This window comes from Phodopus roborovskii, unplaced genomic scaffold (genome assembly GCF_943737965.1).
Source record: "Phodopus roborovskii unplaced genomic scaffold, PHOROB, whole genome shotgun sequence".
Classification (NCBI taxonomy): Eukaryota; Metazoa; Chordata; class Mammalia; order Rodentia; family Cricetidae; genus Phodopus; species Phodopus roborovskii.
In genome coordinates, this window is record NW_026126409.1 from 22,674,528 (window position 1) to 22,696,804 (window position 22,277).

The 22,277-nt window shown below is 41.7% G+C and overlaps 1 non-coding gene across 1 annotated transcript; it reads left to right on the forward strand.

Moving 5' to 3' along the window:
• The first annotated feature begins 4,508 nt into the window (after positions 1-4,508).
• Positions 4,509-4,615, forward strand: LOC127220503 (U6 spliceosomal RNA). The gene has a single exon (XR_007834372.1). It is a non-coding gene; the product is annotated as a U6 spliceosomal RNA (small nuclear RNA).
• The last annotated feature ends 17,662 nt before the right edge of the window (positions 4,616-22,277 follow it).

Genomic DNA, 22,277 nt, shown 5'->3' on the forward strand with positions numbered 1-22,277 from the left:
CTTCTGCCCTTTACCTTCTTGTTTCTTCTTTTTAAAAAAAGATTTATATATTATATATATATATATATAATATATATATATATATGAGTGCTCTGTCTGTGTGTACATCTGTGTATCAGAAGAAGGCATTGGATCCCATCACAGATGGGTGTGAGCCACCATGTAGGTGCTGGGGATTGAATTCAGGACCTCTGGAAGAGCAGTCACTGCTCTTAACCTCTGAGCCATCACTTCAGTACCTATCATTGTTCCTTCTTCGTACTTTCAAAGCAGTGCATGGTTTCCTGGCTTACCAAAATGCTTTTCTTCATTCCAGCAACTTGTCCTTGGGTCACTGACCTTTCAAGTGGGGAGCAAGGAAGTTGGGTTTGTAATTAAACCCCATTAAACACACAGGTGAAAAGAAAACAGTGTATAATTCCGTGGGAGTCACAGAACCATGTAGAACCAGGCATTGCCAAACCTAGGAGCAGGGTAGCCACAGCTGGGTTCCAGCAATTCTGTAGACATTGTCCTCAGTCTCATTACATCATTTCTATGGAAAATAAGGCATTTCTGAAGGTCAAGGATGTTGTTAAGTTGGTAGAGCATTTGCCCAGCATGCACCAAGGCCCCAAACACAATCTGCAGCACTGTCAAAACTGGGTGAGGTAGAATTTACCTCTAATCCCAGAACTCTAGTGGTGGAAGGAGGAGTGTCAAGTTCAAGGTCATCCTAACTACACAGTGAACATTCCTCAAGCCTCAGAGGAGTGTAAATGAAACCCTGCCTTACTAAGTAAGAAGCAAATAAATGAGAGAATGAAACATCCTTTGCCGGCAATTGTGGTGCAACTAGCAACTTCAGCACTTGGGAGGGTTGTGTTTGTTTGAAGCTAGCTAGGGCTACCCAGACAGAGTCTGGAACAGGACTAGGGGTGTAGTTCAGAGTTAAAATGTATGCTAGTGAGTGGATGACCCTGAGTTCTATCCCAAGGGAGGCAAAGAAAGAGAAAAAAAATGTATAGAATAGAATACATATAGCAGAATTGGAAAGTAACTGCTTCAGAGAACAATTGTTTTCTGAGTTTCTTGTTTTTGTCACAAAAGCTAAGTTTAATGGAAGATTATCTTGTGTTGGAAAGTAACAGGACACTTTTATTATAAAAAATGTTTTGAGAATTTTCCCTGCTTTCAAAATGCACTGCATCATTCGTCCCCCCAAAATAAGGGAGATATTTTGGCATGGTTATATAAATTAGGTGTGTGCTCCCTTTGAAGTTTTTTTTTCCTTTTGTTTTCTTTTTAAAAGCAGTTTTAAACTGCATGAATGAACATTTGGTGGACTTATGTCCAACTGTCAGTTCTCTTTAAACTCAAAATAAGAAAAAAAAACCCACCCTTCTGTAAAGAATTGTACACTAGAGCCTGATATGTATTATTTATGATCTACCTGAACATAACACTATCAATGATGTGGCAACCTCATGTGCTGTTTAAGATGCCCACATGTGTTAAAACGTGATGTGTTCACTGTCCCTTAGTAGTAGTTCACCTCTATCACACACAGCATTTCCACCACATGCAGGAAAAACAAGCATCAGTAGTTTGAGTAATCAAACATATGCTAATTTGGGAGAACAGATGAAACTTTAAGTTGCTAATAATAGAAGGCGCACAAATTGCCCCAATCATACCATCCTTATCTACTAAATGTTGACAAAAGGGGAGTGTGAGGAACAGGAGTGGGATGAGCATAGTAATGGCATTGATGAGAAAGGGAAACATGGGCAGTAAAGACTTGTCCTGTGCTAGGCCCTAGAGTAATCTTTTTCATTCTGTTAATCCTAAGGCATTATTCATTGTGAGGCAAGACTTCTGTTTGGAAGTGAGCAGAGTGACAATCCTGGAGGTTATGTAACTTTCCTAAAACTCCATCAGAGCTGGTAGTTAGTAGAGCTAGAATTCTACTCTGGATCCATCTGTATCTAAGCAAATACTTTCAACTCCCTGGAAGGCTTTTAGACCATGAATACTTTATAAATGGAATATGCTTTGGAGTCCTTTCTGAACTGGGTCATGGTCAGCACCACTTCCGTGTTCCTTCCCCTTGGATTCCTCCCTGTGCACAGAGCTGGGAAAGGCAGGGCTGAAGAGAAAATGGAGCTGGACCCTACACCCATCACCAGGGAAAAAAGCCCACTTGGGTGTGTCTGGTCCTAGACAGGTAGACTCCTAACTCTGAGAGAACAGTGGTTACAAGCTCATTGGAGTCTGTGGATTTCTCCATGCACTGCGGGGGATGGGAGCCTATGGAGCATTCTCCCTCTGAGACAAACCAGCTTGGGCATGTTTATTAACCCTGCCATGGGCTCCACTCAGCAATTGCCAGTGAAGGACATACCCTAGTGAAAAGGATTGCCAAGACAGCATTCAGGGAATTCTGGACCTCTCTTCCCACCTCTTGACTTCTCCCTTTATAAAGCAATTATCTGACTCTTCCACGTGGAAATAAATGTGCTCCAACTGTAAGTCTCCTGATGTACAACCAATTTCAGTTTCATTATCATTGTCCTAGAACCCATAATTCAGTACAATAAAATGTATTTTACTGCTGACCCCAGCTGTGTGATTGGAAATGAGAAAGCAATACCAAGTCCTATTGACTTCCTAGAAATTTATAATAAAACACTACACATTGGGTGGGATAATAATACAGAGTAATATTCTTTCACAGCTGAGGATAAAGGCACAAACAAAATGCAAGGGTCGGCAAAACCAGGCTCTCCTGTGGGTGCCTACAGAGAACCTTCCCTTGTCTCCTCTGGCTCTGGATGACCCCAGGTGTTCTTGGCTTACAGCTTCCTAATTCAGGTCTCAGCATCTGTGGCACCAGGACTTGGTCTGTACCCCTCCCCTTCCTCTCTGTTGCTTCCAAGGAAGGTGGTGATTGTGTTTAGAGCCCTGTCCTCAGACATGCTGCTCCTGCAGATCTGGGGCTGACCCAGGCTGCTGCATTTGTAAAGCTCTGTGGCTGTTCCTGATGCCCAAGGCCAGCTCTGTCCACCTGAGGAGAATCGGCTTCCAGAGGGCTGGAGGAAGGTTTGCATGTGGCTCATTCCCAGCATGGCCCTGTGACATTATAGACTTGGACATTTCTGGGACATATATGTCTTCTCAAATTTTTGTATCCAAAAACAAAACAGTGAGAGATGAAGTTGTTGTGCAGGTGCTGTGTTTCATATGAAACAGCCCAGTAAGAGGTGGGGAGAAGCCTGCAGTGTTCCTGGTACAGTGACAAGGGATGAAATGCAGTCACAGGAGATGCATATCTCCTTTCAACTCATTGAACAGTCACAAAAATTGAGTTTTTGTTAAGGGAAAAAGTTTTGACAAGCAATAAAGACTAAACCACAAAAAGCATCCACTGTCTATGCACAGTCAAATCAAAGCTCAAGTCCAGAACTCTCCCATCTTGCCTCCCTTGAAAGTATCAAAGTGCTGTCTTGGTCTTCTGTTTTTCCAGGACAGAGAAGGTAAACCTAATGATGCATAGGAATTTAATGTTCGTGTCTCACCTGAGTGTGCACATAACTGAAGAGAATTTTAGTCATAGGGTCCAACCTGCACCAGGTCTAATGTGAAAACAGTACTGAATATGGCCACCGACCAAATATTCCTTGTTCCTAAGTGTCTGACAGCACCCTGGCTTCTCTGTTGCATTCATGAGTATGGCTACCTTCCCAATGCCAAAGCACTCTCCAACCTGTGACAACTGAATTGGAGTAGGCATGAGGTGCAGATGGCTACACAGGTAGGAAACAGAAGGAACAAAATGGTGCAGTGCCTTGAAAGCACAAAAGCAGAAAGAGAGTCCACCCATCTAGAGTTCTATTCCCAGCAAAGCTGTCCTTCAAGAGTAAAGGCAGAGTAATCATTTCCAGACAGGGGGAAGCAGTAAATCCACCATCTACATCAAACTTGTACTACAACCAGTGGCGAACAGTCAGCCAGTCTCACCAATAAAGAAGGTACAGGCTGATGAGACTCTTACTCAAAAACAAGGTGGCTGGAACCTGAAAAATGACAGATACCACAGGCTATCTTCTGGCTTTCCATATACAAATATACACATACATACAGTCATATTCTCTCTCTCCCTCTCTCTCCCCCCTCTCTCTCTGTCTTCCCGTTTTTCAATTTGTTCTTTTGCCTATTTGTCTATCTGTCTCCCCTCCATTGCCTAGTTTTAAATCTTGGCCTCGGGGAAAATCTTATTTTCTCATTGAAGTTAATAGTTAATAGGTAGGAAATGCTCACAGAACATCTAATGCATGACAGTGTGTCCTTTTTGCTGTGGTGGGTTGATCATCAGCTTGACAGAAGGAGGGTGTTATGTGGAAAGAAAATGCATGAATATATGTTTACAACTGATGATAATTTTAGACCACTTTCTTAATGGTTGATGTAGTAATGAGAGCCCAGCCCACTCTGTGGCTGGTCTTGGGTTCTATAAGAAAGCAACATGAGTGTTTGCTTCGGCAGCACATATACTAAAATGGGAACGATACAGAGAAGATTAGCATGGCCCCTGCGCAAGGATGACACCCAAATTCATGAAGTGTTCCATATTTTTAGAACCGGGAAGGGACAAGTCCCCCAGAGCACAGGGGAAGTGGGCCGGCAGCGAATGCAGAGAGAAGTAGGAGAAAGCGACGGGGAGGAAAGAAAAACATGTGTGACTAGGAAGATTGAGCCCTGTTAGGAATAGAAGATGGGGGGGGGGGAGAGAGAGAGAGAGAGAGAGGGAGAGAGAGGACATAAAAGAGGGAGCCAATATTGGTTTGAAGATAAAATTGAACACAAAGAAAGGTCTACAGAACTACAAGACTGCCAGCAACTAACAATTTGAGCATCTGTGAAAAGGCTACCATAAATGCCCTTCCTGGATAGTGAGATCAATAACTAACTTATCCATGGATCCCTTATCTAATACCTGTTGGAAACAGGAGCAAACACCCATACATAAACACTGAGTCTAAGTAGAATCCAGATGCAGATGGAGAGGACTAGACCAGGTGGCAGAAACACATAGAGACAGCTTACCTGAACAAGGAGGAGCTAACGGGCCCCCAGACTGATAGCCGGGGAGCTGACTCAGGCCCCCCTGAATATGGGTCTCAGCCAGAACGACTGAGCAGTCTAAGGGACCTCAGACAGTGGAGCCAGGATTTATCCCTGGTACACAAAAGGACCTTGCGAACACATCCCCCATGGAGGGATAACTGCCTTAACCTAGAGACAGGAGAGAAGCCCTAGTCCCTACTTCACATGACCTGTCAGATCTACATGACCCCAACTGGATGGCATTCCCCTACATATGGAATTGGGATGGGAGGATGGGAGGGGAAGGTGGTTAGGGTGCATGTGAGAGGGCAGAGAGGGTAAAAGAGAGGGAGGGAGGGAGGGATGGGGAACTGGGATTGACATGTAAAATAATAAATTAAATTAAAAAAAAAAAAAAAAGGAAAGAAAGGAAAGCATCATGAGCAAGCCATGGCTATCAAGCCAGTAATCAGCACTTCTCCATGGCCTCAGCTCTAGTTCCTGCCTTGGTCTCTGCCTTGACTTCCTTCTATCATAGACTACAAGCTGTAGGATCAAATAAATCCTTTTCTTCTAAGTGCATTTTGGTCACTGTGTTTTATCACAGCAATAGAAACCCTTCCTAACACAGCACTACTCCTAGTACCCAGCATGCTGAGGCAGGACACTCGAATTTGGGATAAACCTGAACTACAAACTGAGATCCTGTGAAAACACAAACAGGAAACTTTATAGCTTTAACTGAAACTGTTCTGATGAGTGTTTTCTTCTGTAAGTTATTTCATCTTTAGGTGTTTTTTTTCCTGTGATGTATTTTTCTGACCACTGTATTACAAGAATACTAATATCAGAGTAAGATTGGGAGAGATTTTCTCTTTTGGAAGACTTTGTCAAATATTGTCCTTAATTTTTAATAAATTGCCAAGCTGTCTAATACTGCTCTTCATTTACTGGAAGTTTTGAATTCCAGTCTCTGTTATTCCTTCTCTTCATTCTCTGCCATACTCCATGTTATTCATTGCTTTCTAGAATGGGGTCCTTCATGCTGCTCAGCATGCCCTCAGACACTTGGCCTCAAGCATCCCCCTGCCTCAGCCTCCTGAGAAGCTAGAGCTAAAGGCCACAGCTGACTAAATACTGGTTCACCTCAGGGGTTGATTTAATCTGTCTAGGAAATTTTCATGTTATTCATCTAATTTGGCAAACGTGTTCAACCATCCCTTCATAATCGCTCTCACTCCTGCAAGAGCAGCACTGTATCCCTTCCTCTTCTGTTCCTGCTTTACAGAGCTTCATTCTTTTCTCTATTTCCTCGCTTTTTCCTCTTATTCACTGTCAATCTAGTTAAATGTTGGCCAACTTTGATTTGATGTTTTCAAAGCACCAGCTTTTGGCTTCACAGTTTCCCTTTTGGTTTTAACCCTGTTATGCAGACATCTCTGCTCTAATCCCATTTTATTTCATTTCTCTTCTTGTTTGGGATTTCCCATGTTCTGAAGTAGAGGATTAAGTTCTCAGTTTGAGAACCCTTTGTTGTCTGTGTGCTTGCAGCCACACATTCCCCTCTGAGCAGTTTTCATTGCATCCATAAGATGATAAGTCACGGTTATTTGTACCACAAGCTATTTCTTATTTTCCCTTTCACCTTCTTTGCCTCACCAGTTGTGCAAGAATGTGTGTCTTAATTTTCACATTTTCATGAACCTTCTAGCTTCTGTTAGTCATTAGGAATTTCATCCCATTGTGATCAGAAAGTTTGTACTGAACCATTTCCACCCCAACAAATTTATCCCATCCTTTCACAGCCTCTGATGTGTATAACCGGGAGAGTGATCCATCCACTCTTGGAAGAAGTATGGTTTATTGCTTAGGGATAAAAAGTCCTGTGGGCACCTGCAGCAACTGGCTGATTTATTGTGCTGTTCTGGAGAACCATTGTCTTGTTTCAGGTGTTGCTGAAAGTGAGGCATTGGCCTCTCCAGCTATTTCTGTTGCTCCTACTATGTTTGCTGTGTTCATTTCTGTGAGTTTGTCTCCCACAGTCGAGACTTTGCATTTGATATATACACACTTATATCAGGTATGTGTCACTGGTGCTCTGGCTGCTTTATATCTCTTAACTGTTTTATATTTTAAAGTGTTTTACTAAATCAAACCTGTCTGCATCTTTGTATCCTGCAGATGTATCCTTTCTACAGGGGTATCCTCTCTACAGGTGTATCTTCTCTACCTCTCTACAGGTGTATCCTCGTTACAGGTGTATCTCCCATTGAGAGCACATAGGTGAATACAGGTTTTCATCTCACTCCAGGGCATCATCCTTCATGTGGATCATTTGTGCTGTGCACACTCAGTGCTGCCATGGGTACACTTGGATTCATGTTTGTCTTTTTGCTTTGGGTCTTATCTGTTTTCTGTTTGCTCCTCTATGTCTCCATCACTCTGCTGTTCTGTGTTCTCTAAATTTTTCCACTGTAAAACTTCAATGCCTTTAACATGTGGCCTTGTGAACACTTTCCGGATCCTGTCCACTGCCTCCAACTTCAAGGCCTACAGCTCTATCCAGGGCACAGCAAACGCCCTGTGACCTCCCAGACTGACACTCCTGTCTCAGGTACAGCTTCCTCTGCAGGAAGTCAGCTTGTCAGTCATGCAGTTGACAATGCAGCTGCTCATCCTGCTGCAAGTGTAGCACAGGAGCTGGGCTTTCAAGGGAGTTAGATGGCCTCAGGAGGTGGTCCATGAGGGTACTTGGTTCTGACGAATGAGACAAATTGTTGTTCTTAATGAAGGTCACTGAGGAAACAAATCTGTAGCTCTCCATAGTGGAACCATAAATGTACAAAACCTGTATCAAGAAAGCCACCGTGTGTTGTTTCCCATTTCAAACAGTAGAAGTCATGGAAAGCTTTGAAGACTGAAAACATGATTAAAGTGCAACATTCCCTCCACAAAACAAAAGACAAAAGAAACAAAAGAAAACAAAAACAAAAAACAAACCCTTTTTGCATTGCTGGCCTTCACAAGGGTGAAAACTGTTAGGTGCAAAAAGTACAAATTACAACATTGCAAACAGACACCCTGAAAGCAGATAAGGGTGGTGCATGGCATTGCCCTGAAGGTCTCCTGCAGACCCCAGTGAGATGAGATGATCGTGTCAATCTGCTTTCTCACAAAAAGGCAAGACAGAGCTTGTTAATCTGGGCCCTGTCTTCAGGTGACACTGTGGACCCAGTCTCACCAGCCTTCTTTCTGGCAATGTAATTTCTCACTCATATGCACGAGTACAGATGTTTCATGCCATGCCTCTTAGTATTTTTGCCAGAGCTTAGACAATGTTAGGTATTACATTTGAGCCTTCCCTTTCCTTTTTATGATCAGGCCTCAAATATATCATTAATAGTGATACCTTTGGGGGTCTCCGAGGGACCTTTATGGACAGCAGAATGATGATCTATGGGAGGCAGGAAAGCAGTTCAGTTCATTATGATTCAGAAACTGGTGTTGGAGTCTGCCCCTGAGTAGTTTATTTTAATCCTATTTAATAACAGCACAATTTTTTTTGGAAACTTATTCTGGTGATAATTGACTCGTCCTGTGTTTACAACAAAAAATAGATAAATCTCTTTGAGCATCAAAGTAAGCTTAAAACAAATCATAAGTGACTATGTGGGAACACTCAATAAAGCCTATAAAGATAGGTTCTAAGTATTGATGGAGAAAACCAAATTCATGATAAGGGTCTGAGGGAGGGTCCAGTGCTGGGAAAGTCTCTGGCAACACAGATAGAGCAAAAGTCACCAGACTAGTAAACAAGACCACTCCAGCCTTCCGGTTGCACAGCAGTTATGCATCCCTTCCTTGTAGGAACAACCCAGTGTATTTATCATTCCAGGGTCACCTAGTTCTTTCTTATCTGTGAGCACAAAGACTTCATGCCTCCTAATGAGGTATGAACTAATGCCTAACTAATTAGGCATGAACTAACTAATGAGGTTACCTTCCAAATTCAGAATTAGGCCTTAGAAATTCCTCTGCCTAACAGGACTCAAATGAAAAGAAACATCTGTTTATCTTAATCAATCAATTAATTATTTTTTCTTTCATATATTACATACTGACCATAGTTTCCCCTCCCTCCTCTCCTTCAAGTACCACCCCATTCCATTTCCCCCAGATCCATTCCTCCTCCTTTCTCTTCAGAAAAGGGCAGACCTCCTAGGGATAGCAATAAAACATGGCATATAAAGTTATAATAAAACTAGGCACATCCCCTCAAATTAAGGCTGGATGAGGCAACAAAAAGGGACCCCAAAGCAGGCAAGTGTCAGAGACAGCTTGTGTTCCTACTGTTAGTAGTGTCACAGGAAACCCAAGCTACACAACTGTACCATATATGCAGAAGATGTTGGTTGGACCCAGACAGGCTCCCTGATTTTCAGTTTAGTAAAATGACAGCATCGTAAAGGTAGTGGTCATCATTCTGAAATTTATTTCTCTAATAATGAGGCAGGTGTATGCGACTGATCTCTTATGTAGGATCAAGGTATGGAGACAATAATACATTTTAAGTCATTGAAATTGTAAAGGCAAAGAGAAAACAAAGATTGAACAAGTAGACAAGACTTGGCTTTCTGGAGGAAGAAATCCACCAAACCAATCCAGTTTATTCTGCCTGACCTTGCTGGGCTAGACTATCATGCCCACATCTTTTGTATGAAGAGGCATTTTAAATTCCAGGGTGCTAGAAGACAGGATTATGGTAGCTTTCCAGCTAAACATTAAATCAAATCATTTCAAGGCCTTGAGGCTTAAAGTCATGTTTATATAACAATGGCCAAATTGCAAAGATGGAAAGGTCAGGCTGTTTTGTTTATTGGAGTCTTATAGCCTTGTTCCCAAAACAGGCATGGAAGCCCCATTTGTATTCTGCAAGGCATTAAGAGAGCTTGTAGATTTAACCAAAGGATTTTGATCTTAAATTAAAATTGGCTGCAAGATTCAACTTATTCCGAGGTGAATAGGAGAAAGGAAATTTAATAGCAAATACTTAAGGTCATAGTAGATGCTTAAAAGCTAATGAAGAAAAATATATGAAAGGGCATATTTTCTTACAGTTTTGTCTGCCACAAAAATGTCATGTTTAAGAATTGTGGGGATTAGACCCAGAAAGACAAATATTTAATGCACTTTCTTGTTGGAGGCTCCTAGCTCCAAGTCTTCAGATGTCAGTCCATAATCTGGAGTAACTGAAGAAACCATGAAAGTAAAAGTGACCAGGGCAGAGGTAGCAGGAGGAGCAATTGCATCACCTGGAAATGACAGGAGAGCTACACTCATGATACCTCAACAATATGGCTGCCTAAACAAGACCTGCACAGTAGTAATACCAGTAGATAGGCTAATGTGGAAGGGGAAAATCTCAGCGGGGTCCTACTCTTAGTCAAAGAACTATAGGCAACTAGTAACTGCTAAGCAAGGGAAATATGGCCTGTCCCAGAGATGAGCCCTCTAAATAGTTATCTAATAAAAAGTGGTCAGTCCTGAAATCATATATACAGAAGCCACACTGATTATATTTATGTACTTAGGCATATCTATCTATCTATCTATCTATCTATCTATCTATCTATCTATCTATCTATCTATCTATGTATCTATCTGAGGGTATAAAAAAGGGAGGCTATAAAATTATATTTTAATTGAAATGTAAAATATGGTACAGACACACGATGGACTCAAGCACAAAGAAAATGAAGTAATAAAGTTTGCAGGTTAATGGATACAACTAGAAAGACTTGTATTGAATGATATAACTCATGTACAGAAAGACAAGCCGTTTCCTCTCATTTGTGAATCACAGCTTCAAGTCTTTTATGGAGTACAACTGGAATCCAGAAAGAGGCATTTGGTTAAGTAAGAGAAGTGGCAAAATGATTGTGGGTAAAAGCAGTCAAGAGAGGAGGTGGAATTCTGAGGGGGAAAGTCTTAATCTCTGAAAGGCACTGGAGTATGGGCAAACTAGGAGGTTGGGAGAGGGCTAACTCAAAGGAAAGGTCAAGAAAGCCTGGTTAAGCCAACTGTCTCACAACATAAGTGGAGGGATAGTAGACTATATGAGATATGAAATAAGAGATGGGAACACCATGGTTAAAGTTAAAGGATTAAGCTGAGATAGGTGTAGGACATAGGTGAGAAAAAGGAATACAGGACAAGTTCTTCAAGACAAAGGGTATATGTAAATCCTTATGGATGTCATTAGTAAGCTAATTTTAAAATACAACTTAAAAAAAGAATTCCAACTGAATTATCCACATGAATGGACAATGCAACTCATAGAAGACATGGTTTATTAAATAAAAATTGAACTATTAGGCATGGGATACCTTTCAATGAGTGTGGTCAAGGAGATCACAGAGGTCTCCAAAGCAACACCAACTGATGTTGAAGATACTGCACACTTTGGATATAGGACATCTCAAACCCTTTCTTCTGGCTAGTTTTCACAGTTCCAGGTCTTGCAGGGACTATAGGGAGAAGAAAAAAGTTACCAGCAGTTTGGGTACAGGAATGGGTCCTGCATGTGATAATACTGACCTAATAGTCAAAATGTTCTCACTGGTACATTAGTGGCATAACTCTTATGGGGTAAGTGACTTTTTCCTGATTGGAATTAAGACCTGCTCCACAAGAGGGAATTTTATTACTGGTCCAAAGCCCATGGCTGAAATGTCATAGGACCTCTGTTAGAACTTGCTATTGCTAATTTCCTAAATGGTCATGATGTCACATTGCCTTTAAATATTCATGTTTATACCCAGCGTGGGGCTCCTTCTTCCAAGGAAAGCTGAGAAGCAGAAAGAATGGCACAAGCAATTACTCCTTGGGCAACCTTGAGCTTTCTCAAGCAGGCACTTTAAAGGGGGTTTGTGTCACCTTAGGGATGTGGCTATGTGACTTTGGGAGCTATAGTAGGACTTTGCACAAGTCATTGCATGCTGAGGTTGAGGTCTTGGTGAGTTGAGAGGGGGCTCTGAGAAGCCTAGTCACTCTACGGCTGCTTAGAGACTCTTATCAGAGGCTAAGAATATCCCAGGATGAAGCCTTGGCTCTTGTGGGGGCACATGCATTTGCAGAGGGGGGAGAAGGAGGAGGAAAGGAGAGAGAGGGGTACAGAGAGAGAGAGATAGAGAGATAGAGAGAGAGACCCTTCCATAGAAAGCAGCTGATCCACTCTGGACAGCCCTTTGCACTGTGAGGAAAGGAGTTGCTGGGACACCTCTGTCAACACAAAACTAAATGTTGACTTTATGCGATCCCTCCAGATTTTTAATTTTGCACAATTAAAAAAATTTCAAATATTTGCATTCCCACAAAAATCTCTGCTGGCCACATATAGGCTGTGAGCTTCAATATGATTGCTTGGGGAGAGGATACTATTTAACTTGTAAAGCGTGGTAAATAAGAATCTGGGAAATGATAGGCTGATGGATGCTTATTGGGGAGAAATCTCATACACCAGAAACAGATGACCTCTGCAGGTTCCGGTTCCAAGGATACCTCCAAATGCTCTGACCAGGGAGTAAGAGAGCGAGCTAGGGTCCAAGACTCCAGACCTAGCTCCCACAGGTCACATCCACACCTGTCCCCAAGCCCCAGTGGGCGTGGTCAGTGCAATAGGTGCAGATGGGGTGGACAGCTCACTACAAACTTGTAAACATTTTGTAACTCTGTATGGCTTAGTATTGTATAACAAATAAATGGAGACAGGAACAAGGTCTTGGTGGCAAGTGAGAACGCTGTGTCCACCTAAGGATAGAGTGTAAGGAGCTGTAGGGAATGACAACTGCTGTGCACCAGGGACTGACAGGGGACTAAGCAGGCTGCACTGACCTGTGGGAAGATAAACCTCAAGTGACAATCCAGACTGGGTTGGGGATTGCCACTGCTGACTCTTCAATCCAGGGTCTCACACAAACTGTGAGCATGGTTTACCACAGAGCCACATGCCGGTGCTGTGAGAAATGTTTCTCAGAGCATTATACTAGTGGTGCCAGGAGACTCGCAGTCAGTTTCCCTGCTGGAGAAATAAAAGCATAGAAAGAAACATGACAGTGTTCTTGGAGCATTGGAGACTAGTGTGCCTTAGAAATGAAGTGTGATTAGGGACTTCAAAGGAGGGAGGCATCAACATGTGATTGGTGACTAGGAACTTTGGGGAACAAAAATGAATTCTCCTTTTTAGGCTCAGAGGCAGCCTTTTCCTGCCACCTAGTGACTTACATTTAAATAAGCTTACATTTAAAATAAATTTAATTAGGTGTTGATTTCCCTTTCTTAGTTGTGTCTTTGTGTGGCTTGGGTACAAAGGTAATTGTAGCCTGCTTCTATTGTGTGGAACACTTTGAGGAGTATTGGTATTAACTGTTCTTTGAATTTCTGGTAGTATTCTTCATTGAAACCATCTGGCTCTGGGATTTTTTTTTTTGGTTGGGAGACTTTTGATGACTGCTTCTATTTCATTAGGGGCTACAGGTTTATTTAAATTGCTTATCTGTTCTTGATTTAATTTTGGTGATATCTATCCAGAAAATTGTTCATTTCCATTGAATTTTCGAATTTTGTGGAGTACAGGTATTCACAGTATGGTCTGAAGAGTCTCTGGATTTCCTCAGTGTCCGTTGTTATGTCCCTCTTTTCATTTCTGATCTTGTTAATTTTGCATGTACTCTGCTTTTTGGTTAGTTTGGATAAAGGTTTATCTGTCTTGTTGATTTTCTCAAAGAACCATTTCTTTGTTACATTGATTCTTTTTATTGTTTTCCTAATTTCTAGTTTATTGATTTCAGCCCTCAAATCAATTATTTTCTGGCATCTAATCCTCTGGGGGTGAGTTTGCTTCTTTTTGTTCTAGAGCTTCCAGTTGTGCTGTTAATTCTCTAATGTGACTATTCTCCAGTTTCTTCATGTGGGCACTTAGTGCTATGAACTTTCCATATGTTGCAATCTTAAAAATACTTTCATTTATTCTTTGATGATTTCATATATGCATTTGATCCAATTCACCCTCTCTCCCTCTCATTACTTGATTCTCCCCCCCAACAACCCTCATCTTAGTTACTGTTCTATGCTGTGAAGAGATACCACCCAAAGCAACTCTTAAAAATGAAAACATTTAATTGCGGGTTTTCAGTTTTAGAGGTCATCATGGCAGGAATTGGACAGGGATGGTTCTGTAGCAGTACCTGAAAGCTTTATAGCCTGACCCACAGGCAGCAAGCAGGCAGAGAAAGTGAGACTGGGCCTGGCACAAGCTTTTGAAACCTCAAAGTTCACTTCCAGTGACACACTTCCTCCAACAAGGCCACTCCTCCTAATCTTCTCAAAACAGTTCCATAAACTGGGCACTGGCTATCCATGCATAGGAGCCCATGAGGCCACTGTCATTCAAACCACACTCCCCTCCCAACTTCATGTTCTTTCCTTCTGTCTTAGTTAGGGTTTCCATTGCTGTGATGAAATAACATGATCAAAAAGCAAGTTGGAGAGAAAAGGGTTTATTTGGCTTACACTTCAGCATTGCTGTTCATCACTGAAAAAAGTCAGGACAGGAACTCAAACAGGGCAGGATCTTGGAGGTGGGAGCTGATACAGAGGCCATGGAGGAGTTTTGCTTACTGGTTGCTCAACAGGGCTTGCTCAGTTTGCTTCTTAATGAACCCAGGACCACCAGCCTGGAGATTGCCCCACCTACAATGGGCTGGGCTCTCCCCCATCAATCACTAAACAAGAAAATGTGCTACAGGCTTGCGTACAGCTTGATCCCACATAGGCATTTTCTTAGTTGAGGTTCCCTCCTCTCAGATGACTTTAGTTTGTATTAAGTTGACATAAAACTATCCAGCACAATTTACCTCCACAAACTGACACATAGCTGCTAAGCCACAAGCTTTCCCTTCTCATTCATTTCAAGATCTCACATTTAAATCCATAAATATCTTTCAAAATCTCAGAGCTTTTACAACTTCAAGCACCTTAAAATTTCAGTCTCTTTAAAATATACAATCTCTTTAAAAATACAGACCCTCTTAAAAGTTAAAAATAATCTTTCAGCTTTTGGATCAAATTGAAATTAAATTAAAATACTTTATTCAAGAGGGAAGAGCAGGGTACTATCATAATCTGAACAAAGCAAAACCAAATTCTAATAGTGTAAATAACTCAATCATCTGGGATTCATTCACCATCTTATGGGCTCCTCCAAGGGGCTTAAGTCACTTCTCCAGCTCCACACTCTTCAGTACACAGTTTGTCTTCTAGGATCTTGTTAGATCTACACCACCTCTGCTGCTGTTCATGATGGTCATTCCATGGTACTAGCATCTCCAAAATACTGGGGTCTTCTGCTGCAACTAGGCTGTACTTTGACCAATGGCCTCTTAGAGGCTCTTTTCATGGTGCCAAGTCTCAGCTTCTCTGCATGATGATTCTTTCAGTCCTGGATGTTCAGCTGTTACTGAGACTGATCCTTCAGCAATGGCTTCTCCTGGCCTCCCACAGTGCCATGCCCCTTTATGCCTTCAAAACCAGTATCACCTGGGTGACTCTTAACACCACCTAATTTAGCTTCCTGCACAAAGGTACAACTTTGGCCACCTCTGGAACACAGCTTCTGTGTGCTGACTCCTAGGAAACACTTCCCAAAAGAGTTCACCTCAATGATGCTGCTGGTCTCTTCTTAATCATTGCTAATTTCTCATCTCTAGTCAATTAGAACCAAATATCCCAGCAAAGCAAAGGTTTAACTTTAGTAGTTATAATATCTTATTAATCACAGCTAATTCTGCAGACCTATCTAACTAGAACCACAGAATCTTAATTCAAAGTAATAAATGACTCTGATAAGGTGTTTAAACTCCACAAGCTGGGCCTTCATCTTCTGCATTGCCTTCAACATTCTTGTTTTCCAAGCTCCTAAAGAACAGCTCACTGAACACTGAACTCTCAATGATTTTTCTTGCACAAAGTTGCAGGGTCTTTCCACAGTCCTCCCCAAAACAACACTGTCAGGTCTGTCATACCAATACCTCACTCCTGGTACCAAATTGACATAAGTTTATTCAGCAATATCCCCCTTTAAAATAATCCACTGAATCTAATTAATATGGCCCATATGGGTGTAGAGCTATTGGGACCATACCCTTATAGAAAGCTGACTTTCCTTTTTAGTAGTCAGTAACTGTTTTTAGAAACTCAACATTAGGCCTGTGGGCAAGCCTGTGGTGCATGCCACTGAGTAGTGATTGATATTAGAGGGCCTAGCCAACTGTGTGTAGAGACACTCCTAGAAGGTAGTCCTGAGTGGTATAAGAAACTGGCTGAGAAAACCAGAAGGAACAAGCCATTAAGCAGCATTCCTGCATGACCTAGGCTCAGCTCCTGCCTCCAGGTTCCTGCCCTTCTTGATATACTGAGATTGTGACACATACGTCACACTGTTCCCAAGTTGCTTTTGGTCTACCAGCTGATTTTAGACCTTGTCAACTTGACAATATTTACTATCACAGCAATTTACTATGGTCTGGTTGAGATACACTACATATATGGTTAAAAAAAAATCTTACCATATTTAAATATCATAACCTATGCATGTACAATTATTACATGTCAAGTTTTTAAACTATCACAAAAAGGAAATAATAGGATGAAACTGTAAAGAAACCACACAGTCATTGTTCTTCACATATTACAATAGTGGAAAAGAGCCAAATTAATCTCAAGACTTCTTAAACACAACATCCAGAAAAGTGGTAAGACAAGCCCCTCACTGTGTTTTCTTTGATTAGTTTTTAGTCCTCATTGTGTTTTCTTTGATTAGTTTTTAGTCATCTAATGCAATCCTAGCTTTAGTCTAATAAATTTAATTCCTCCAAATATTCATATTAAGTCCAAACATGATTATGTACAATTTTAATTTCAGACCCAATTATGATTTGATTAAATTTGCTACAAGCTCTCTTGATGCCTTGCAGACTACAAGTTGGGTTTCTGTAAGAGTTCTTGGGCTGTGGCTCAAGGCTCCAGGCACAAAAGAGCCTGAACTTTCCATCCTTGCAATTTGTCTAATGTTATATAAACATGACCTTAAGCTTCAGGGCCTTGATATAATTGGATTTCATGTTAGCTTAAAAGCTATCACACCCCTGTCTTCCAGCTCCATTTAAAATTCATCTTCACACAAAGATATAATTGTGATAGGCTAGCCCATTAAGGTCAGAGAGTCTGAAAACTGGCTTGGCTTGGTGGGTTTCTTTGCCTAGGATGCCAGGTTTTGTCTAAATTATTCAAACTTTGTTTTCTCTTTGCCTTTTCAGCCTCACTGTCTTAGAACACATTGTTGTCTCTTGGGTCTTAGGTAATAGATTACTCTTTCAAACGCTTGCACCATTGCTAGAGAAATAAATTTTAGAATGAGACCACTGCCTTTAGGATGTTTTTCATTTCATTTGAAGCATGTTGGGGCATGTAATTTCCAAATCCTAATTTTGAATTCTGAAGGTGAACTCGGTAGTCAGTTTTCATAATGAAAACTGTGAGGCACCCTAAATATATAAAGAGCAGACGTGTTTAGGTTTTTGTAGGGAGGAGTCAAAGGTAATGAATGACATCTACTAAGTTCTGACAAAGATCCTCTGAGGCATAGGATAACACATCTATTTTCCCATGTGTGAGTAAGAAATCACATTGCCAGAAAGAAGGCAGGGGAGACTGAGGGCCACAATCCCTTCTGAAGACAGGGCCCAGATCACCTCACGCTCTCTCTTGACTATATGTGAGAGAGCAGATTTTCGGCACTGTTTGTCTCATCTCACTGGGGTTTGCAGTAGACCTCCAGGGCAATGCCATGCACCACCCTTATCTGCTTTCAGGGTGTCTGTTTGCAAAGTTGTAATTTGTACTTTTTACACCTGAGAGTTTTCACCCTTGTGAAGGCCAGCAATGCAAAAAGGGTTTGTTTTTTTTTCTTTTGTTTGTTTTGTCTTTTATTTTGTGGAGGGAATGTTGCATTTCAATCATGTTTTCAGGCTTCTGTCTTCAAAGCTTTCCATGACCTCTAGTGGCTTTCTTGATACAGATTGCGTAAATTTATGGAGAGCTACAGTGTTGTCTCCTGAGTGACCTACATTAAGAACATACTTCTTCCAAGAGTGGATGGATCACTCTCCCGGTTATACACGTCAGAGACTATGAAAGGATGGGATAAATCTGATGGGGTGGAAATGGTTCAGTACAAACTTTCTGATCACAATGGGATGAAATTCCTAATGACTAACAGAAGCTAGAAAGTTCATGAAAAATGTGAAAATTAAGACACACATTCTTGCACAACTGATGAGGCAAAGAAGGTGAAAGGGAAAATAAGAAATAGCTTGTGGTACAAATAACCGTGACTTATGACATCTTATGGATGCAATGAAAACTGCTCAGAGGGGAATGTGTGGCTGCAAGTACACAGACAGCAAAGGGTTCTCAAACTGAGAACTTAATCCTCTACTTCAGAACATGGGAAATCCCAAACAAGAAGAGAAATGAAATAAAATGGGATTAGAGCAGAGATGTCTGCATAACAGGGTTAAAACCAAAAGGGAAACTGTGAAGCCAAAAGCTGATGCTTTGAAAACATCAAATCAAAGTTGGCCAACATTTAACTAGATTGACAGTGAATAAGAGGAAAAGCGAGGAAATAGAGAAAAGAATGAAGCTCTGTAAAGCAGGAACAGAAGAGGAAGGGATACAGTGCTGCTCTTGCAGGAGTGAGAGCGATTGTGAAGGGATGGTTGAACACGTTTGTCAAATTAGATGAATAACATGAAGTGAAAATTTCCTAGAAAGATTAAATCAACCCCTGAGGTGAACCAGTATTTAGTCAGCTGTGGCCTTTAGCTCTAGCTTCTCAGGAGGCTGAGGCAGGGGGATGCTTGAGGCCAAGTGTCTGAGGGCATGCTGAGCAGCATGAAGGATCCCATTCTAGAAAGCAATGAATAACATGGAATATGGGAGAGAATGAAGAGAAGGAATAACAGAGACTGGAATTCAAAACTTCCAGTAAATGAAGAGCAGTATTAGACAGCTTGGCAATTTATTAAAAATTAAGGACAATATTTGACAAAGTCTTCCAAAAGAGAAAAATCTCTCCCAATCTTACTCTGATATTAGTATTCTTGTAATACAGTGGTCAGAAAAATACATCACAGGAAAAAAAAAACACCTAAAGATGAAATAACTTACAGAAGAAAACACTCATCAGAACAGTTTCAGTTAAAGCTATAAAGTTTCCAGTTTGTAGTTCAGGTTTATCCCAAATTCGAGTGTCCTGCCTCAGCCTGCTGGGTACTAGGAGTAGTGCTGTGTTAGGAAGGGTTTCTATTGCTGTGATAAAGCACAGTGACCAAAATACACTTAGAAGAAAAGGATTTATTTGATCCTACAGCTTGTAGTCTATGATAGAAGGAAGTCAAGGCAGAGACCAAGGCAGGAACTAGAGCTGAGGCCATGGAGAAGTGCTGATTACTGGCTCACTAGCCATGGCTTGCTCATGATGCTTTCTTATAGAACCCAGGACCACCGACAGAGTGGGCTGGGCTCTCATTACTACATCAACCATTAATTAAGAAAGTGATCTAAAATTATCATCAGTTGTAAACATTTATTCATGCATTTTTTCAATTAGGATTCCTCTTTCCACATAACTTCCTCCTTCTGTCAAGCTGATGAATAACCCACCACAGCAACAAGGACACGCTGTCATGCATTAGATGTTCTATGAGCATTTCCAAATTATTAACTTCTATGAGAAAGTGAGATTTGTTCCTAATCTCAGATTTAAAACTAGGTAATGAAGGGTAGACAGACAGGCAGGCATGGCGAGAGACAGTGAGAGAGAGAGAGAGAGAAAGAGAGTGAGAGAGAGCAAGTGTGTATGTGCACATTTGCACATGGAGATCCAGAGGACAATCTATGGTATCTGTCATTCTTCAGGTTCCAGCCACCTTGTTTTTGAGAGAGGATCTGTTTCACTGACCTGTACCTTGTCTATTGGTAAGACTGGCTGACTATTTGCCACTGGTTGTAGCACAGGTTTGATGTAGATGATGGATTTCCTGTTTTCCCCTGTCTGGAAATGATTACTCTGCCTTTACACTTGAAAGACAGCTTTGCTAGGAATAGAACTCTAGCTTTTGTGCTTTCAAGGCACTGCACCATTTTGTTCCCTCAGTTCCTTACCTGCATAGCCATCTGCACCTCATGCCTAATCTAATTCAGTTGTCACAGGTTGGAGAGTGCTTTGGCATTGGGAAGGTAGCCATACTCATGAATGCAACAGAGAAGCCAGGGTTCTGTCAGACACTTAGGAACAAGGAATATTTGGTCGGTGGCCATATTCAGTACTGTTTTCATATTAGACCTGGTGCAGGTTGGACCCTATGACTAAAATTCTCTTCAGTTATGTGCACACTCAGGTGAGACACGAACATTAAATTCCTATGCATCATTAGGTTTACCTTCTCTGTCCTGGAAAAACAGAAGACCAAGACAGCACTTTGATACTTTCAAGGGAGGCAAGATGGGAGAGTTCTGGACTTGAGCTTTGATTTGACTGTGCATAGACAGTGGATGCTTTTTGTGGTTTAGTCTTTATTGCTTGTCAAAACTTTTTCCCTTAACAAAAACTCAATTTTTGTGACTGTTCAATGAGTTGAAAGGAGATATGCATCTCCTGTGACTGCATTTCATCCCTTGTCACTGTACCAGGAACACTGCAGGCTTCTCCCCACCTCTTACTGGGCTGTTTCATATGAAACACAGCACCTGCACAACAACTTCATCTCTCACTGTTTTGTTTTTGGATACACAAATTTGTGGAGACATGTATGTCCCAGAAATGTCCAAGTCTATAATGTCACAGGGCCATGCTGGGAATGAGCCACATGCAAACCTTCCTCCAGCCCTCTGGAAGCCGATTCTCCTCAGGTGGACAGAGCTGGCCTTGGGCATCAGGAACAGCCACAGAGCTTTACAAATGCAGCAGCCTGGGTCAGCCCCAGATCTGCAGGAGCAGCATGTCTGAGGACAGGGCTCTAAACACAATCACCACCTTCCTTGGAAGCAACAGAGAGGAAGGGGAGGGGTACAGACCAAGTCCTGGTGCCACAGATGCTGAGACCTGAATTAGGAAGCTGTAAGCCAAGAACACCTGGGGTCATCCAGAGCCAGAGGAGACAAGGGAAGGTTCTCTGTAGGCACCCACAGGAGAGCCTGGTTTTGCCGACCCTTGCATTTTGTTTGTGCCTTTATCCTCAGCTGTGAAAGAATATTACTCTGTATTATTATCCCACCCAATGTGTAGTGTTTTATTATAAATTTCTAGGAAGTCAATAGGAATTGGTATTGCTTTCTCATTTCCACTCACACAGCTGGGGTTGTGCAGTGGAATACATTTTATTGCACCAATTATGGGTTCTAGGACAATGATAATGAAATTGAAATTGGTTGTACATCAGGAGACTTACAGTTGGAGCACATTTATTTCCACGTGGAAGAGTGAGATATATACTTTATAAAGGGAGAAGTCAAGAGGTGGGAAGAGAGGTCCAGAATTCCCTGAATGCTGTCTTGGCAATCCTTTTCACTAGGGTATGTCCTTCACTGGCAGTTGCTGAGTGGAGCCCATGGCAGGGCTAACAAACATGCCCAAGCTGGTTTGTCTCAGAGGGAGAATGCTCCATAGGCTCCCATCCCCCGCAGTGCATGGAGAAATCCACAGACTCCAATGAGCTTGTAACCACTGTTCTCCCAGAGTTAGGAGTCTACCTGTCTAGGACCAGACACACCCAAGTGGGCTTTTTTCCCTGGTGATGGGTGTAGGGTCCAGCTCCATTTTCTCTTCAGCCCTGCCTTTCCCAGCTCTGTGCACAGGGAAGAATCCAAGGGGAAGGAACACGGAAGTGGTGCTGACCATGACCCAGTTCAGAAAGGACTCCAAAGCATATTCCATTTATAAAGTATTCATGGTCTAAAAGCCCTCCAGGGAGTTGAAAGTATTTGCTCTACCGTTTACCAGCTCTGATGGTGTTTTAGAAATGTTACTTAACCTCCTTGATTGTCACTGTGCTCACTCTTATACTGATGTC